This window comes from Rhea pennata, chromosome 1 (assembly GCF_028389875.1).
Source record: "Rhea pennata isolate bPtePen1 chromosome 1, bPtePen1.pri, whole genome shotgun sequence".
Taxonomy (NCBI): domain Eukaryota; kingdom Metazoa; phylum Chordata; class Aves; order Rheiformes; family Rheidae; genus Rhea; species Rhea pennata.
In genome coordinates this window covers 20,866,057-20,881,487 of record NC_084663.1, presented here as the reverse complement: position 1 = coordinate 20,881,487, position 15,431 = coordinate 20,866,057, and positions in this window count along the sequence as shown.

The following is a 15,431-nucleotide window of genomic DNA, read 5'->3' as shown; positions in this document are numbered from 1 at the left end:
TTATTAGGAAAAAAATATTATTTGATTTCAATCATGAAATGAGGGGGAACAGGTAAAAGGCTGTGCTGTAAAGAGAATAATGTTACAGACGTTTGACAGGGAAATGCAAAGTATTACTGAGTGAAAGGCAGGAGACTTTATCACCAAAGGCCTTGTAATGAACTACATGATGCAGAGCACTGGATATGTCAGGATAGCTAAAGCTTGTATTTTCTGAAATATCTGGTAGTTTTGCTTCCTTTGCCAAAGGAAGTATGCCTTCTTTTTGAGTGCTCTTCTATCAGCCCTTAAGCTGGGCACTGGAAAACCATTAATATTTTGAAAACTATGCAAAAGAGTGTTATTAATATTTGCTTAGACTAGCTAATGCTCAAAATGTTCTCTATTCAGAGCGATATGCTATTACCTCACTAAGGGCCAGAATGTCCCCACACTACTCATGAATACTGGTTGCAGGATGAATGCAAGCTATTAGGGTTTCTAAAATTCCATATCAATTTCTGCAATGGCTTCATTCAAATCTTCTCAGGTAGTTCAAAACACAAGTGATCACTCTCAGAATAACATTGCAAAAATAGGATCTTTGACTTCAAAGAGCCCAGAAGAAATAAAACTAGTGTTTAGGTGTATGGCTCATGACTGGGGTACACTGGCATTGCTGAGTTGCTCTTCCTACAAAAGCTAAATTGACTCAGACCAGCAAGACTGGCCTTACTGTTCATATTATTCATAAGTATCTTGAAAAAAGGGTGGAGGGAAAGAAATAAAAATGTCATGGAATAATCTGATGCAAAGATAGAGCAATCAACTTTAAAGAAAAGAGGATAATTGTTCATTTGAGTAGTGAACCTTATTCATTTTTTTCCAGGTAAGCCTCTATGATTTTCCATGCTTTTGATTATAGAGTTCACTGATTCCAACAACCATTCTTGGATCCAGTTCCCCATTTTGAAATATGTCACATCATTTGAAGATGTTCAGCATAGATAATTAGCAAGTGACCTTTAAAGTTATCTCTAAAGCTGTTCTAAATTATTTGAAAAGAAAAAAAAGTATTGCCACATGTGTAAATCATCCATGCATCAAAACCAATCATCTAAAGTAAATTCCAGTTCACCTTTAAGTATCAAAAGCTTTAAACCTATTTACAGCTTGGATTTACTAATATTTAGAGAAAAAATATAGTTTAGCAAATCCTACCTGAAGTTACAAATACAGTGTTTGCCTTCTAAATGTCATACTGAAGGAAGCTTCTCTGGTAGAGCAGAGCACAGAACAGTTGTCGAATCCAGTTTCTTAAGAATCCTTGGGAACCAGGACAGAGAAAGAGGCGTGGTGCATTCATTCTCACGTTTAAAGCACACGTTTCTGTAAATGTTTGTTTGCCTTCCCTTTAACCACAACTTTTTTTATGACTAAATGCCCCAAAGAATTATTTATTTGGATTGTACTGCACGTGTACTCTTCATTATTTAAGATCTACAACATGCTGAGAAAAAAAGAAACCTGCTTTGATTACCTGTTTTTTCAATCAGTTCTTTTAATTTTATACATTTTCCACTCCAGCAAATTATTATAACTACAAAAGTGAATGTAATAACCAGGTAGTTTTTACGGGGAAAAGAAAATGCGTCAAGCTGTTCCTCCTGTCTTTCATACATTTTGAAGCAGTCACCATACAAACATGAACGCTCAAAGACGTGGTCTTGTTTTTATAAATCCTAAACAGCTCAGCAAACAATTCCATTTAGTGAGCCTATATCTTAATTATTAAAGATCAAAGTCAATTTGAAAGTCTTAGGCTGGAAGATATACTTTTTCATATGTGACAGTTTACATATTTTAAAGCAACAGGAAATATTAGATGCTGCAAATCAGCATGTTTACTGATGAAGGTGGACCCCATGCCAGAGAAAAATAAAGAAAATTAAATTACCCGTGTCCCTTATTAATGCTGCCTGTTTCTGATATCTTCTGCTTCCTTTCCACTACCTGGATCTCAGATAAGAAGCTGAAGCAGTTCTGCATAGTTGTGGTACAAAAAGTAGATGGCACAAAAAATTTATTAGATATAGACTATAATTTCCTATTATTTCATCTTCTATTCAATTATGACATATATTTTAATACATAGGAGAGTAAGAACTCCCTCTGATTTTATCAAGCTTTATTTTATTTATTAAAAAATTCCAAAATATATCTCAATAAGTCAATTTAATAATTTGTTTTTTATTGCTGTTAAGATGTTTATTTTTGATTTTAAGTGATCAAAACTGTATGGACAGCAGTGTCTAAGAGGAAACTATAGCAAGCGTGACATATACACCCAACAGAATATGACAGGGGGATGGAATGGTTAATAGTAAAGCATAAACATCTTTTGTCAATATAATTCTGTACAATCCTGATCAAAAGCCCTCAGGAATGAATGAGTCATTCATGCGACTTCGGGAGCCTTTGGATCAATCCTTAAACTGATCATGGTAGGTCCCGGGTACTCCTGGGCAGCACTCTGAGAAAGAGCTTCCTTTATGCATGCATTTAGGTCTCACTGGAGACCTGGAACTTAGCACATTTTGTATCCTGGACTGCACAGCCTGAGTGCACTAACGCATGGTTAATTCGGTCTGACCAGCGACAGGAGCACTCAGCTGTTATGAATGTAACAGTTTGGCTTGAGTTCCTGCTGTGGGCTCTGACCAGATTTCCAGGCTATTGCTCTCCAGCTGTTATACTGCCCCTTCCATCCCATAGGAGACACTGGCATGAATGGGGGAAGAGTGGTGGGTTTGCACTACAGTTCCCAGCAGCCAAAAACAGTGGCAGATGTACAAGATCCTGATCTCCAGCTCCCCTACAGATTTGATGCCTCCAAGCCCACTTTCAAGCAAAAAAGGGCTGGGGTGAAGGTGAGAAGAATGGGATCTTCAGCCAATGCAGCCATCTCTTTCAGTACTGGGGAACCAGAACTCTTCAAATGATTTTGGTGATGTGTTAACATACTCTATACCTTTCAGAGTAGGACTGTAGATTTTAAAACAAATGGATCATTCCTCCGTATTTTTTACTTTGAACCTGTAAGAGCTTAAGCCATATCCTCAATGTACATTCACAGAAGAAAACTCAGTGGAAGTATTATACTACACATAACTTATTTCACCATAGATTTAATCTCAACATAATTACTTTTCTTTTATTCTTCTAATTTACCTTAGCTTGCAGCTTATCAAAATAGCATTTTACAAAACACATTTCCAGTTAAAAGAATGAAGTGGATGCAAAACTGACTGAACTGCAGGGCTCAAAGGGTTCTGATAAGTAGCACCGAGTCAAGGTGGAGGCTGGCCCAGTCACTACTGGTGTACTCCAGCAGCCAGCATTGCTTAGTATCTTCATTAATGACCTGGATGAGGGGACAGAGGAGCGATTGTTAGACAAGGAAATTGTGCTGCCATTCAAAGGAACCTCAACAGACTAGAGAAATGGTCTGACAAGAATGTCATGAAGCTCAGCAAAGGGAAATGTCATGTCCTACACCTGGGGAAGAATAGCCCTATGTGTGAGTACCAGCAGAAGACTGGAACTGGAAAAAGGCTTTGAAGAAAAAGACCCGGAAGTCCTGCTGGACAACAAAATAACCATGAAACAGCACTATACATTTGCAGCAAAGTTGGCCAGTGGTATCCTGGGATACCTTAGGGAGAGTGCTGCCAGCAGGTCCAGAGAGGTGATCCTTCCACTCTATTCAGCCCTGCTGAGGCCACATCTGGAGTCCTGTGTCCAGTTCTGGGCACCACAGTACAAGAGAGACATGGACATACTGGAACAAGTTCAGCAAAGGGCCACAAAGATGACTAAAGGCTTAGACCATCTGTCATATGAGGAGAGGGTGAGAGAGCTGGGATTGTTTAGCCTTGAGAAGAGAAGGCTTAGGGGAAATCATATCAATATGTATAAATACCTGATGAGTTAAAGAAGATGGAGCTGGATTGTGCAAGCGGTGTCCATTGAAAGGACATGAGGCAATGGGCACAAACTGAATACAGGAAAAAAAAATCAAAGTATGACTGGATACAGCCCTGAGCAACATGCTGTAGGTCATCCTGCTCTGAGCAGGGTTGGAATAGGTGGTCTCCAGAGGTCCCTTCCAACCTCAATGACTTTTTGATTCTGTAAGTGATATTGTTCCTTGGTAATTCATTAACATTTGCCCCTGCTAGAAGTCTTTCATATTGTAATCTAAAAGTAAGTTAACAACTGTTCAGTGAATAATTTCATAACTGACAAAGACTCACACTGAATTAATGTGTTGTTGTTACCTGTTACTACTATTCTTAAATCGTTTTATTTTGTAAGCTAAAAATAACTTATTTTGAAGCCTATGAGAACATTGTGATTATTTAGTCTGAATGCCTACATGTACAAACAATAGAATTTCACTCACTTATTTTTACATCAGACAATTCATTTAGCATGCTTCTAAAAACTCTACTTTAGCTTTAAAAAAGAACTCAGCCTTGATTTAAAGATAAAAAATGAGAAAGAATACGGAATCACAGAATTATAAAGGCTTGAAGGGAGACTTCTGAATACTATCTCTCATTGTGCATTTATGAAGCCCATACCTCATCAGTTTTTCTATGATGATGTTATGGGACACAGTGTCAAAAACAGCTGAGATAAACAACTGTCCCATCATCCACTGAGTTAGTTTACTCATTATAGAAAGTATCAGATTGGTCAAACATTATTTTCCTTTTGTAAATCCAGGCTGGTCATTCACAACTGGCAGTCATAGAATCACAGAATCACAGAATCAGTAAGGTTGGAAGGGACCTCTGGAGATCATCTAGTCCAACCTCCCTGCTCAGCAGAGTCACCTAGAGCATCTTAGACAGGGTTGCATCCAGGTGGGGGGCCTTGAAGATCTCCAGAGAAGGAGACTCCACAACCTCTCTGGGCAACCTGTGCCAGTGCTCCGTCACTCTCACAGTGAAGAAATTCCCCCTCACGGTCCTGTGCTTCAATTTCTGCCTATTGCCTCTTGTCCTGTCACACGGGACAACTGAAAAGAGTTTGTCCCCGTCCCCTTGACACCCTCCCTTCAGGTACTTGTACACATTGATCAGATCCCCCCTCAGTCTTCTCTTCCCCAGGCTGAAGAGGCCCAGCTCTTGCAGCCTTTCCTCATAGTACAGATGCTCCAGCCCTCTGATCACCTTCATAGCCCTATGCTGAACTCTCTCCAGTAGCTCCATGTCTCTCTTGTCCTGGGGAGCCCAGAACTGAACATAGTTCTCGAGATGAGGCCTCCCCAGGGCTGAGTAGAGGGTCAGGATCCCCTCCCTCGACCTGCTGGCAACACTCTTCCTAATGCTCTCCAGGATACCAATGGCCTTCTTGGTCACAAGGGCACATTGCTGGCTCATGGTCAACCTGTCTTCCACCAGCACTCCCAGGTCTTTCTCTGCAGAGCTGCTTTACAGCAGGTCAGCTCCCAGCTTGTTCTGGAATCACCAATCTTGTACTTTATATGTTTGGAAATGGTTTGCAGGAAACTTTATTCCATATCATTCCTAGCATTTGAGGGTTAGCTGACCAGCTTGTAGTTTTCCAGATCCTCCTTCTTGTCCTTCTTAAAGATAGAAGTGACATTTGCTTTCCTCCAGCCCTCAGGAACCTTTCCTGATTGCCATGACCTTTCTGAGTTAATCAAGAGTGTCCTTGCAATTGCCTCGCATTTACAGGTGCATCCCATCATATCCCATGGACTTGTGTATGTACAGTTTGCTGTATGCTCCCTAATCTGATCCTCCTGCACTGACAGTAAGTCTTCCTTGCTCCAGACTTTCCCACAGATCGGAGAGACTTGGGATTCCTGAAAGCAAGCTTCACCTACCAGCAAAAGCTGAGGTGAAGAAGTCACTGAGGACCTTGGCCTTTTCTGTGATCTTTGTTATCAGTGCCTCTGCCCAATTCAGCAGCAGACCCACATTTTCCCTAGTCTTCCATTTGCTATTGGTATACCTGTAAAAGGCCATTTATAGCCTTTACCAGATTCAGCTCCAGGTGGACTTTGGCTTTCCTGACTCCATTACTACACACTTGCCAGTGTCTCTGTATTCCTCCAGAATCACTTTTCCCTGCTTTCACCTCGATTGCTTCTTTTTTATATTTGAGTTTAGTCAAGAGCTCCTTGTTCATCCATGCATCCTGCCACCTCTGCTTCATTTCCTGTTAGTCAGGATGGACCAAGTGTTGGAGCTTGGAGGAGGTGATTCTTGAAAATCAGTCATCTTCCTGGATCCTCCTTCTTTCCAGGACCACCTTCCATGAGATTCTTCCAAGCAGATTCCTAAACAGGTCAAACTGCCCTCTTGAAGTCACATATCAAAATTAATTGTTACAATGGAAGACCACCCTTATTTTTAAAAACAGTATACAGTCTCTCACTGTATCATTTCTTTCAGACAATAATAACTTATAGATATTCAGTCATATCCATTACAATTTTATTAGTCTCTCATGATAGCTCATCCAACTTTACTTTAGCTCTTTTATAAATTCTTTACAATTTATAGTTGTTGGTTTTTTAAATGTGGACCATGTCACTGAGCAAAGTATTCTAGCATAATGCAAAACAGCAATATTTCTTCCTTCTTAAGCTAAATACTGTTTTTCATTCGTGAATGTGTTTTTCTCAGACTTGTTGGCAGTAAATAATGCTTTCTTTCTCGTTACATGTTTTAACTATGTCTTTAATTGGAGCAAACCTAAAATTCAAATTGCCTGCTCAGTACTATGAGCACTATGAGCATAGGACCAATAACTGAAGTGTATATAGACTCTGGACTATTCTAAGCTGCTCTCATTGCTAGTGGAAACATTGTGGCTTATGTTGTTTGAGCAAAGGCAGGAAATCCATAGCTTACTGGTTAGGCTTCTTGTTCATAGCAAGAACCTGTTTGCTCTCTGATTTCTTCAAACCTCTTCATTCTGAAAAATAGCTGATTATATAATTAGAATATTATTTATGTAGCTGGGTTATTTTGCTTCACACACACCTGTCTTGATTGTATAAAATATAAGCATATTTTTATATATAAGATTTGTTATACTATTAAAGTATGTGCGTAGAGGTGTTTCTCTACAGTTATCTCATAAAATTTATTTCATGAGGAAATATTTGAAGATAATTCTTTCTATAGTATAATAATAGAATTATTCTTTGTGATGTTTTGATCTCTATGACAGATCAGAGATAGAATTACCTATTATTATTATTATTTCGTTATTATTGTTATCAACATGTCTTATTGACCTGTCTTAGGAGACAATCAAGAGAAAAGGGATATCCTGGCCATAATAATATGGTCAACAACTAATAATTTACCAACAGAACATGCAAAATTCACAGACACTACCAGGTTAGTTATCTCCTGGAATGTCTTAGCCTTTGAACTGCTGTTCTTACTTTACGCATGAGGCTTTACTAGATACTTGGAAAAAAAGTATATATTGTACTTACAGCTGATATTTGGAGGCTTAGTGTTCACTAAATTATACCTATCGCTTCACTGTCTTAGCTGGATGGTTTGAAGCAATATAAAATTGTGTTTCAATTTACACCTCTGCAAAATGAGCAAAAACATCTGAACAGATGTTTAGGTAAAGTGTATTCAAATGTTGAATTCTTATATCTTTTTCTCCCACTATACCTATGATTCTCCCTTTGAGAGAACTGACATTTCTGGTTCATGAAGTGCCAAACACATTCTCAGTCATAAACAAGTTCTAGGATTAATACCCTTAAAAACAAATGAGAAACATTTTCATGAGAACCCTCTGCATATATTTCAGCATCTAAGAGACTTCCTAGGAATTAAATTTGCAAAACAAATTCTCTAGTCTCAGTTTTCAGAAGAGTTAATTATCAACCAGCAGACCAATGTCTCACCACATACAAAATGCTAAGAAGATTAGAAAACAACATTTATGATTTAGATTAAATATAGATAATATGTTTATAGTCCATGGAAGTAGCAATTTATAATGCTCTTTTGTCTCTTTGGCTATAAAAATATTGTCTGGTCTTCTTTTTTTTTCTATTTTTTTTTAACAAAGAGAATTAAATTTATCTTAGCAGTTCAGAAACACACTTATATGCTCTATGCTATTTATTTTTAACATAATAACAACAATTGTATAGGGTCAAACCAGAAGGTTATTTAGTACAGGATCCTTTATCTCTAAAAGAAGTCAGTGATGGATTCTCAGGAAAAAATATGTACTAAACAGTTCAAGTACACAGAATAATTCTGTTCTTTCCATAGTCCTATGACTTCCAGCTAACAATGGTTTAAGAACTTCCTGAGCTGGTGATTGCATGCAGACCATTGTCTTCAACTGACATCAGTGGATCTTTCACCATGAATTTGTCTAATTGTTTCCTGAATGCCTTCGTATTTTCCTCTTTACCAACATCAGTGTAAAAGCATTCATAATTTCATTATACATTGTATTAAAATTTGCAGTATGATCATATTACTAGATGCCCCTAATACTCATGGAAAATGGTGAATACTTGTTTCCCATTCATTCGTTTCTGTTATAGCCTCTGTCATCTTTTTACCAAACTGAAGAGCCCTGATTATTTTTGTTCTCCATTCATAACCAAGCTTCTGATGTATTTGAAAAATTATTTGGTTATTTTTTAGATCAGCAAGTTGTCCCTCAAAATCTTTTCAGCCTGGCTTCCTAAGATTAGTTAGGATTAGCCACTGATTCTGTTTCTTTTTTTCTTTCTTTCTTTTTTTTTTTTTTTTTTTTTTTTTTTTAATTTTGACACCATTTCTAATTCTTAAATAGTGTCCTTTTTCTTCTAATAACCTCTGTTACTTGGCCATTAAACATCACTGGGTTTTGTGTTTTATTCTTTAGAGTTTGTTTTTTGTCTGCATTTTCGAATTGGGATATGCATGTACCCTGAATCTCTAATTTGATAACTATAAGCAGTCTCAGTTTTACTCTTTTAGCTACTACTTTAAATTTATTTGTAATTCACATTCTCATTTTAATACATTATCTCTCTCTCTTTTTTTTTTTTTTTTTTTTTTTTTGAAGTAACATAGTAAACAATACTATGTTAGATTTTTATATGGCTTCTTTATTGCAACAGAGATAATGAATTTGGTACTTTACAGTCACTGTTACAGATGGTTCTTTAATAGTTACCTCTTGAACACGATCTCTACACTCCATTGAACCAGATCAAGGATTATTTCTACTCTTGTAAATTCTCTGAGTAATTGCTCCATGAAACAACAGTTTTTTGTTATTCAAAAACACAGTCCCTGCTGTATGCCTTCTTATGAAATTTATCTAATTTACATGGGTAAATTACCAATCTAAAACTCCAAATTTGCTATTGACATTCTTTTACAGCTTTGCTAATCCCCCTTGACATTTTGCAGTCATAATTGCTATCTATATCAGGTTACCAATAGTATAATTCTCTAAACACCTCGTATTTGGGCCTGGAATTTCAATGAATTTAACCTGTACAGTACTTTTTAAGAGTATTAACCTGTTTACCTTATTTGGTGCTATCCTTTGTTTAGTATATACTGTCACTCCTCTATAAAAAAAAAGAAGTAAATGCATGCCTAGATCAAATTCAGGAGTGTGATACAGATCTTCTGCAAAGGCCCCAGAAGACCTTTAAGCTGATTTAGGCCATACATGGAACTTCCCTGGTATAGGGGAATCCCAGCGTGGAACACCACTTGCACAGCTACCTTGAAGGTTACTTTGATGCCACTCCAGACCTAGCTGCCTTTTGGGGTTTGAGAAACCTGGAAAGGGTAAGCCTAACACCGCACTCCGCCACCCAATTACTTTCCTGTAAGAGGCTGTTAGAAAGTCAATGCAAGTAAAGCAGCTGTCCAGCTGCATGGTCTGGGAGAGAACATACGGATTGTCGGGTCTCTCAGCCACCAGCCATGACATACTGAGTAACCACACAATACAACAAAGGGTTTGGATGTTTGCCGCTGTCTTTATTCAATAAATCAAAAAAATAATATCATTATGTCATGAAGAGATACCCAAGTCAAACATACACATTAGCTTGTCCACACAATCACGCGAAGCACATTTATAAAGGAAGGGTCAAGAGATTTTTCTCTTCTTCGTGCATACAGAAAAGCACACAGTGTCTTGTCTTACAAACTGCATAAAAACCTTACAGAACACAGAAAAGTTTTTATGATGGTCAGAGTTGTTTTATGGGATAGAAATTTTGATCATAGGGGGAAACAGAAACTAAAAGTTCTGCACAGTATACTTTATTTCTTCCTTTGCAATTTTTCAGACACATAGTTTCTAGCATCTGTGATTTTTCACTTCCTGTAAAGGATGCTGTAATGGTAGAGAAGGGAAAGACCAACACATACCTGGTGGTCAGTAATATGTCATTCAGAAAACGTTTAAAACTACAAAGCTAAAGCAATGTGCTAAATGTTCTTCGCATTCTCTAATCCAGCCCTAAGAATCACATTTAAAAAGCTAGACCATCCTGACATATGAATGCCAGTGTTCAGAAACCCATGGTGCTCTGAACTCGCATTTGTGTGCAAGACAAATTACCAGATTTGGGCTAATCATGTGCAGCTTTTGATGTCATTCAGAGTGCCAGACTGAATCTGGAGTCACCCAAACTTAAATCATTCTCAATGATTCAAGAAGAGGATCAAGTGTTTCTCACTTAAATGAAGCCAGAATACATAATCTCTAATTCATCTGTAATGTGCATAGTTATAAACATTTTGGAAGACTAAATCTTTTGCTGTTTGCATTTTGATTTTTAAACATGTACAGAAAAATTGAGAACTCATATATACAGCTTGCAATTACATATAATGTTTTTAATAGTATCTGTATATAATTTAGCAGGACATCATTATTGCTATTTGATTTACTTTTTTTTTTCATAATTTTGTGAAGTTCTGCATTGCTTCTTGCTAGGCTAAAGCACACAAGTAAGTGGCTCACTTAGTTTTCAGACATTTTGTTTAGAATTGCTTGTATAGTTTCAGTTTCTTGCTGATTAAGTTTTGTCCGTACTTTAGAAAAGCAGCTGCAGCCCAGTATTTCAAAGGCCCGATACAGCAGTTCAGACGGAGGCCGCATGCGCACGCTGGAATGCTGGTGTGGCCGGTCGCTGCTCCAGCTGGAATTCCAGCTATGTACTGACAGCTGAGGTGACTACAAATCTACGCAGCATGAAAGGAGTCTTCTGGTATTTCTTGCACACGTGTCTTCAGTGATTCTTTTCTGAAGAAAGAAGAACTTGTGTTGGGTCAGACTATAGTCTGCAGACTAAACGAATGCATTATTTATGAACAGTGCTCAAAACGGCCTTTGGGAAATACACAAAGACATTCCAGGTCCCTAGGTGCTTTCATGTCTAATGGCAAACCTGACAAAACCAGTAGAAACTGCAAACAATATCTGGAGAAAAGAGAGCAGGGATAGATACAGTTTCCAAAATTAAAGATAAATGAGGTACATTGTCGTATGCCTCCTTCCAAAATACTTCCTCACTCTGCTGCACAGTCCACTCCAAAACAGTGGAATTTCCTCACATGGCAAAATATCTCTTAACTACTTCCACAAACATCTCACTTTTTTTTAGTCTCCAGCCTAGACTACATGCCTTACTCTTCCCATATTGTCTTTCCACTTCAGACCATCCCCTTGGTCTTCACATCCCATGAAAACAACATTCTGCAGACTCTCCACAGCTGCCCAGTTCTCCCCTAGAATAATATTCCATGAGTGAAAAAAGAAATGCCACTCTTAAAAACATTCATACTTGGTCTTAGAGAAGCTGAATGCCTGAATTTCCCTTACGTTTTTAAATTATGTCAAAAGAGCCATTGACTCGAAGAGTAATGAGTTTATGGAACTTTGTTACCATGTTGAAGGGTTAGGTTAGCTTAACTGTCACGGTTCTTCTTTCCTAATAGAATTAATAATATCTCTCATTGCCTAACCAATTTGGTGGCAAAATTTTATAGATGCCTGGTCAATAGACCTTAAAAGTGTGTAGACATGTGCTTGATACAGCAGATTACAGAAATTTTAATTTTTGTTTTTGTGCTGAAGGGAGATTTTATTAAAAATGATGTCTAATAGTAACCTTAATGATAAAGTCATCAAATGTCAGTTGGAAGTTGGAAGTTGGAAGATTTGTAGTATCATTAAAAGGGACCTGGGCCCCATTATTAAATATGCTGTAAAAAAAACAATTCCTGTTCAGCTCCACACAACAGCTGGACGTCAAGAACACTTCCCCCTGTTATCTGTCCATGGCTGTAAGAGTGGGTATTAGCTCCTTTAGAATGTAGCTACTGACCTGTGTTAAAGATAACTAAATGACTACAACATTGAAAAATTCAACTTCATCTTACCCTGTATTTCATTGTAACACAAATTAATTTCCCTCTTAGAAGGTAGGCCTCAGTAAGCCTTCTATATACTTTATATAGGAAACGTTACACAAAGAGCAGCTGTCTCGTGTGTGTCTTCTGAGCTATACCATAATGGAGAAAATGGCAATAGGTTTTATGCTGACAGATTATTGATCACATCTCTCTTCTGAATCACTTGACACTACAGATTTTGGCTGAGACCATTAAGGCACCAGCCTCAAGCCCTCAATGCCCTGTATTTACTGACAACACTCTCCCATTAGAATTTATGTGCATGCAATTAATGTCCACAAGAAGAAAACAAAATCTTAAAAGCATTTTTAAGCAGAAAGTTTAAACATAGAAAGCTGGGTAAGAATAAAATGCTTATGCAAATTTGTAGCTATTCATTTAAAGAGAGGATGACATGAGTGTTTGATATATACCCCATTTTTGTAATCAGATAACTTAGTTTCAAGCCTAAAGAACAAGCAGTAGCACTAAAGTATCTCCTTTATTTCTTTGGAAAGGTTTTCATTTTCAAAATCTTTACAATCAGGTATCATTTGCATCTGTGCCAGCACTGTGGCATCAGACAGGTGGGCTGTTAATGGCCCTCTCATAAGACACAGGTCTGAAAACACACTTAGCACCCATTTTCATTTGTGTTCTTGACCCACTGAGATCACTGGACTTCCAGACCATGGGGAAAGAACATCGTCCGGCTGCGCCACTGGTTCTGCTGCGCCTTAGGGCCCCCAGGTAAGCGGTTGAGATTCTGCCTGTCATCTGGGCAGGTACATGGCAGAGGGAACATCCTTCACAGTTTCCTTCATTTTCTCATTCAAACAATAGCTGCTAAAATTTAGTTTGTGGCTCATGCAATAGAACAATGCCGTGTGTTGAACTGTCATCTTGTATAAATGATGAACTTGAGTCTTCCTATTATGAAGGCCCATTTTCAATTACTTATAGCATTGCTAAACTTTGACTTTTTATGCTGACTATTTCAGTGATGTGAAATTTTACCAAAAATATTTCAGATATTTTTCACAGCAATGTTCAAGACAGAAAGGGCTTTCAGTTTTTTCCCAGACAGTTATGCAATATCTGAGGCTTAGCTGAAGAGAAGCATTTGTGGGATTCAGGCAGAAGGAAGCTGATATAAGATTTTTTTCTTGCTGCCTTGTTTATTGCCTGCTAAGGAGAAATCAACTCTGAACACCTGCTCTAATTTCCACTCTCTACTGTTTTTTGATTAGCAGAGACAAACAAAGGTGTAAAATGTGGGAGACAGTCACTTTGCACTTTTGACATCTGTGCAAGAATATTTTCAAATATACCCAAGTTTTGCATCTCTTAAATGCCTGAGTTCGTTCAAACTCAATAGATACTTATCAGTAAAACTCTAAAGACATTCTGTCTAAATGAAAAGCGGAGTGATAGGGATAATAATAATAATAATAATAATAAATGTCCAGGAGGTTCAAGAGAAGATATGAGCAGGGAGATCAAGTATAGAAGCTGGAGACAGAGCGGAAACAAAAAGGAAAAGATCAGGTGTGGAAGGAACCAAGATCCTATCATGAGGGAATCCTATTCTATAACTTCTATGTAATGCAGAAACACTGTAAGTTTGACATCTTACTTATCCAGCAAGTCACGTATCCAATATAGTAGAGAGCGAGGGCACACATTAAGACCTCATGCTGGATGACAGCCTGTATAGTTGTAAAGTATCAGAATTAAGTTTGCCAGAAATCTTATTTGGTTTACATGGACATATTTGTTATGACTCAAACTTCAGAAATCACATTTTATGTTTTCTGCAAGATTTTTTCCTTATATAATTTTCTGTTTTGTCGTTTCTTGACTGGCATCTTAACTTTAATTTTTGGAAAAGCTATGTTTTCTTTTAAAGCAAATAATATAACTTGTTCTTTGTTTCTTTCCCCTCCCTCCTTTGAACAATTTTTTTTTCACTGTTAACTACTTGTAATGAGGAAATCTGAAATGGCTAAAATTGGCTAATATCGATATCCTTGAATCTTTTTGTAAACTTACCATGTTTACAAAGTTTCTTGGAGACTTCCACATACCTGTTGAAATCTGTTGAGTGTTGGGTATTTTGAATATAATTTTACTCTCTCATGATGTTATTAAATTAGTAATAAGCTTCAAAAGCAATGAAATGATATTGTGTGTACAAGATGACAAGCCTTGAGTAGAAATAGTTGTGTAGGAGGTTCTTTTTAAATGTGAATGTCCTAGTCCCGCCCCAACAAAACTATAGAGTATTGGATAATTCTTTGTTAAATTATGCAACACCCTTTCAAAATGCAGACATTTGGGAATCAGTTCTCATACACAGACTCTTAAGCAAATATTTGTAATATATCATCCTGCAAAAGGAATCTCTGTAAAAATTGCTTTAATTTTGAAAAAAAGTACTTTCATGCATTGCTTCAGGAAATGCACTTTACTGGAGGCATTCTTCTGCCCTTTATTAAAAAAATATATATAAAGGTAGTGTTAAAGTACATATACCTTCAGGGCATCTTAAGATATTTACAACTTCTAACTGTGGAGCCCTATATTAATGCCACTTTCTCTAGTTCTTCCTCTGTTTCCAGGATTTACAGGCTTTCAGAAAGAGAACAGACAACATGCAAGAGATGATTTTAGATAAGGCTGCAGCTGACTTCATTCTTTTCATTTTTTTGTCTGTATTTCCTGCCAATTGGATTTGAATAAACCAATTACATTGAAATCTCATCTATGGTCATACAAATAAGTTCAGGAGGGTGGGTCTCTCTCTGTCTTCTGTGGAATTGTGCAAGGAGTAAAACTGGTATGCCAGTCCAAATGTGTGAATCCTGCAACGTTGGAGGAAGATTGCAGGGGGACAGGACATTTTAAGAGAGAAAAAAAAAAAAAAAAAGGAAGGTTCCAAAAGGT